This window comes from Neophocaena asiaeorientalis, unplaced genomic scaffold (assembly GCF_003031525.2).
Source record: "Neophocaena asiaeorientalis asiaeorientalis breed wild unplaced genomic scaffold, Neophocaena_asiaeorientalis_V1.1 scaffold119, whole genome shotgun sequence".
Lineage (NCBI taxonomy): Eukaryota > Metazoa > Chordata > Mammalia > Artiodactyla > Phocoenidae > Neophocaena > Neophocaena asiaeorientalis.
In genome coordinates this window covers 242481-248480 of record NW_020175821.1, presented here as the reverse complement: position 1 = coordinate 248480, position 6000 = coordinate 242481, and positions in this window count along the sequence as shown.

The following is a 6000-nucleotide window of genomic DNA, read 5'->3' as shown; positions in this document are numbered from 1 at the left end:
CGCAATGGTTGAGAGTCCGCCTGCCGATGCAGGGGACACGGGTTCGTGCCCCGGTCCGGGAAGATCCCACATGCCGCGGAGCGGCTGGGCCCGTGAGCCACGGCTGCTGAGCCTGCGCGTCCGCAGCCTGTGCTCCGCAACGGGAGAGGCCATAGCGGTGAGCGGCCCGCGTACTACAAAAAAAAAAAAAATTGATAGCTAGTGGGAAGCAGCCGCATAGCACAGGGTGATCGGCTCAGTGCTTTGTGACCACCTAGAGCGGGGGGATAGGGAGGGGGAGAGGGGGATGCAAGAGGGAGGAGATATGGGGATATATGCATACTTATAGCTGATTCACTTTGTTATACAGCAGAAAGTAACACACCATTGTAAAGCAATTATTCTCCAATAAAGATGTTAAAAAATAAAATAATAAAAATACAAGCTGTTGACAAGTTGCTCCTCTGAACTAAAAACCACTCCTACATTATTCATCTTAGTGACCTCACATCACACCCAAGGTCTCTTGTAACAAAAGAAAGTGACAACGATGTCAATGAGACACCACGTGAGGAGCTGGTATCTCCAAAGGCAGATGTGAACCACAGGCACTTTGACTTCTGACGTTGAGAGTCTACCTCCCAAAGAATTTGCTGAAGGGACAGAACCCTGATATTTCTGGATTCTTTCTACTTGTTAGACTAAAGGGTCTAGACCAGAGAACTAGTTCCTGCAGCTGTAAATAAACTAGTTCTTCAGGCCTTGCACTGCCAAGCTGGAGAAGCCAGCTTTGTGACCAAGCAGCTATACATATAACTCCGTGGGGCTTTCCCCCAGGAAGGGGAGCACAGAGAAATCTTGTAGATAGTGGGCAGTGTTGGAAATCAAACCAAATCAAGTCAGAATGTTAGAGGATATACATGTTTTCCCCCAAATATAGGCATAGTGGAGTATCTTAAACGATGTGAAACAACACTAACACCATAACCTCATTAACTAACCTACTTACTATATATTTCTTGTTGCTAATTCTCTTGGGTGCTTCTGGATTCCAGGCCTTTTACAGATGATTCTGAAACTCCTGTGAAGGTAGAAATAGACTGATAGAACTGGTATGCCTGCTCTCTTTAGATCTTCACTATAAAGAATGGCAATGAATGTACTTGTTCCCAGGGTGAGGATGAAGAAATATAAGGTGGTGAGTACTGTGTTATTTCAGAAATAGATATATTCCAGGTCCTAGGCAACTTATACCATATTTTGCAAATTACTATTAGCTCCTCCTTATTCTCTAGGGATGTAGCCTATAACTAAAGGAAAGGGGATTGTGGGGCTTCCCTGGTGGCGCAGTGGTTGAGAATCTGCCTGCCAATGCAGGGGACACGGGTTCGAGCCCTGGTCTGGGAGGATCCCACATGCCGCAGAGCGGCTGGGCCCGTGAGCCACAACTGCTGAGCCTGCGCATCTGGAGCTTGTGCTCCACAACAAGAGAGGCCGCAACAGTGAGAGGCCCGCGTACCGTGATGAAGAGTGGCCCCCGCTTGCCACAACTAGAGAAAGCCCTCGCACAGAAACGAAGACCCAACACAGCCAAAGATAAATAAATAAATAAATAAATAAAGGAAAGGGGATTGTGGCATTGCTTGCTCTGAGAATGATGAATGGAACAAGTGCATCAGCATCATTTGGATGCTTTTTAAAAAATGCAGATTCCTGGGAGCCACTTCAAGAGAGCATGAATCACAGGTTTGGAGAGGGTCCAGAATTCTATTTTAAACCATTACCATTAGTGATTCTGAGCTCTCTAAAGTCTAGAGAACCCTGGCTTAAGGTACTTTAGGGCTGAAAAGCTTTGTGATACTGACTTGTTGAAAAGCCTTGTTAATCGATCTTTATAGTGCTTGCCACATCACACTCAATGGAAGAAGCAGTCCACTTGGCACCATTATCCATTCTTTGCAGGTACCTTTAACCTGTTGGACACACCCACTACCCTGGACCACAAGGTCTAGATTTAAACCAGATGCAGTTGGTCATGCACCCACATGTAGAGCCTTAAGAGAATACTCCAGTTAGGGGATGAGAGAAATACATAGTTCATTGCAAGAGACAAAGATGGATCAGCTGAAAAGTAAGAAGTAAGCCTCGATGCTTCAGTGTGAGGAAATGTTATTGAATCCAATAAGCATCAGTTGAGTTCCAGTCAAAGGAAGAGAGAGTTCTGAGAAGGAGGGAGTCGTCTGGATGTTATCACTAATGTCAAGTAGAATGCAGATTGGGGATTTTGGCGTGAAGGAGGTCCTCAATTTATAAGAATGTTATTTCTGGTAAACAGATTTAGCAAATCAATAGAAATAAAAGCTAAATTGAAAGAGCCATGGAGAAATCAGGGTAAGAAAATGAAGACTACTTTTTGATAGGAAAAGGAAAGGAAGAAATTTACCTAGCTTGAAATGAAACGTAGTTTTTACTTATTTGCTTGTTTGTTTGAAGATAAGAGACTTTCCAGAAACTCCCAAGTAAACTTTCATTCTGTCTTGAGGACAAAAAAGAATTTAAAGGTGCTTTGTAAGAGTTGAAAAGCATTTCCAGTCCACAGCCTACCCACTCCACTAATCAAATGGATGGTTAGAGTTGGACTTAAGGGCTCACTGACTCACTTGGGGATCACTTAGACAAGCAACTGGACAGAGAACCTGGCTGGGCTCCCAGCTGTCCACTGTGTGTGCCTGAAAGAGTAAAAAAGTCAGAAAGCTCATCAATCACAATCTTTTGGTCCAAGGCTTGGAGACCTAAAAGGAATGAAGGGAAATGGACAAAAGGAGATGATGACTTTGGAACAAATGCTGTGCCTACCCTCATACCCTGGGACACTGGGAGAGGGATAGAAGAGAATCCCAGCAGTTATGGTTGGGAGGCTTTCCTTCTGTTGTCCAAGAAAGAGAGACCTGGCTAGGGCAAGAAGACACATATGGTCACTCAGAAAGAAAAACCTCTCTGTGGCTGATATATTGCATTCATTGTCCGCATGTCACTTGCCCAAATGCCAGTATAGCCTTAGGAAAAGAGCCAGCTCGGGTATCCACTGCTGCAACAGTGCTAGTCTCTGAGACCTTGTCAGATCAACATAGACCTGTCAGAGTCCAAAGTTCCCCCAGAAAGAGAGAAAATAGGAATTAAATAGTAATAAAATGACCACAAGATATAGGGGTTTTTTACCTTCCAAGGGGAAAAACGTCCTTCTAATTCAAATTATGAAGCAGTTTTATGGAATAATTTTGATTAGACATATTCTGTACTTTATATAGTCTGTGGCTTTCTACCTCCCCTCACAACATGCATTTTCAAACTTTTCAATCTTCAAGTTATCGCTCTAACTGTTGAGATAGAGATAGATGAATAGACAGATCAAACAGCTTTATTTAGATATAACTCAGACTAATTCACTCATTTGAAGTGTATATAATTCAGTGGGTTTAAGTATATACACAGGGTTGTGCAACCTTTACCACCATCAGTTTTAGAACATTTTCATCATCCCAAGAAGAAGCCCCACACCCATCAGCAGTCATACCCATTTCCCAGCTCCACTCTCCCTCAGCCCCAGACAACCATTAATCTACTTCCTGTCTCCATGGATTTGCCTATACTGGACATTTCATACAAATAGAATCATACAGTATGTAGTCTTTTGTGACTGGTTTCTCTCATTTAGCACGATGCTTTCAAGGCTCATCCATGTTGCAACGTGTATTTCTTTATATTGCCAAATAGTACTCCATTGTATGGATATGCCACATTTTATTTACCCAGTTTCTCAGTTGATGGACATTCGGGTTGTTTCTACTTTTTGGCTATTATGAATAATGTTGCTAAAACATTCATATCAATACCACTATTACTACGATATACATTAGGCAAGAGCCTATCACTCAAATTATTTCAAAGGTCTGAAAAGCAAGATGTCTTAAAAAACAAATGTGCTAGTTGTAAGAAACTGTTAAGAGTTAGATTTAAATGGCTGCAAAAATTTAAAAAAGATGCAGATTTGCTAACATGTTTTGTCATTTATTACTGAGTTGAGGAATTTAAGATTGGTTCATCTTTCCACTATTTATGTGTTGCCTGTCATTCTGCTTTCCTGGCTATCCTACTTAGCTCTAGCAGTTCTCAATTTAGCCTTTCAAAAAATGGAAATACTTTTTACATTCATTAGCTTTAACAAGAAAATATGTTAACATTACTGCCCATTAGAACTAAATGGATGGTGAATATTTACCACACAATTCCTTCCTATTAAGCTTATTACTGTGTTTTTTAAAGTTATGGTTAAATTTGTTCCACAGAAAAATTAAGTTAAGTGCTTGCCAAAGAAAGATAGTAAACTTGCAAAAATGTTTTTCAATTTGTAGTAAAACAAGTAGGTACTAAAGCTTATTTTTCCGCCTATTGTTTCAAGGTATCACAGAGCCTATGAGAAACCAATATTTACAAGCAAACATCAAAAGACATTAGCCGTTGATTTTAAAGCAAAAACATAAATCCATATATGGACAACACAAGGCAGAGAATGCACTGGAAGGTTAGTAGTATAAAAGTAAGCAGAAGGACAAACTCACAATATGGAATAAGCTTATTTCATACACATTCACTGCAGAAACCTTTGAATTTCCACATATAACCAAGTAGGGGCTGTGACCCAATTTACACATATACCTCATAACCTGCATTTGAAGCTCCCAAGGGGTTATTGTCACAGAAGCCTATTAAGATCCCATTTGCTAAATGTCTATCAACGAATGTTAATAAAAGGGCTTTATTATTAGAATATAAGCCAGAGACTTATTATCTGAGTTGTATCTATAAAAGCTCTATGCATCTCAACATAAGGATCTTCCTTTATTGAGATATAACTCACACAACTATAAATTTCATCCCTTCAAACTGCACACTTCGGTAGTTTTTAGCACATTCACAGAGCTAGTTTTCATTTTTGAGAACAGTTTTGTAACCAGCCGTTCACCTCTCAGAACTTTACCCTTTCTCCTTTTCTTTTATACAAGAGGTGCGACAGCATACCGGTGAAGAGTGCCAATTCTGGAGCAAGGCTGCCTGGACTTAAATTTATCATTTCACCCTCTAGATGGCTATGTATCCTTAACCTCTTTGAGCTTTCATTTTCTCATATGTAAAATGAGGATGACTGTAAAGTGTTGATATATGTGAAATATTCAGAAGTTAACCTGACGCTCAATAATTAGCTAATATTGTTATAATAAACCAAACTCTTCAAGTATAGAAAGAAGCATTAAAACTGAATATGTGCTTAAAAAAATTAAAAAGGTCCTTTCCTTCTAAAGATGGAATCCAAACTCCTAACAGGCCAAAAATGGCTAAGATCTCTCTAGCCTCTAGCTGCCACCTCTAGCCTCTGCTCCACTCTTCCCTGAGACCCACCCAACACACAATAACACAGACTGGCTGTGTTTGCCGGCACACACTGCACTCTTCTTTGTTTCCATTCCCTGGCTCCTGCTGCTTCCTTGAGAATGCCTATCACAGTCCTCCACCTAGCTAACTCATTCTGATTTGTAAAATCAGTGGTTCAGTGGTCAACTCCTCTGGGAAGGCTTAACAGATATGGTTCCAGCTTCTCACTGATCCCTTCTACAACCATCACCATAATTATGATTAGTTAAGTGTCCTTCCCTCTGGATTCCCATGATATATGATTATCTCTGCACTTACTGCCTCCAACTATACTTATTCCTTGAGGAATCTGTCTTCTCCGCTACACTGTGAGGTGCTTCTTTTTTTCAGCTTCACTGAAGTATAACTGATATATGAAATTGTAAGATATTTAAAGTGTACATAGGGTTGGTTTGATATACATATACATTATGAAAGGAGGCCCCCACCTAATTAATTAACATATCTACCACCTCACTTTTTGAGTGTGTATGAGAGAGAAAATGTAAGTACTACTCTCTTAGCAAATTTAATTATACAATACAGTGTTAT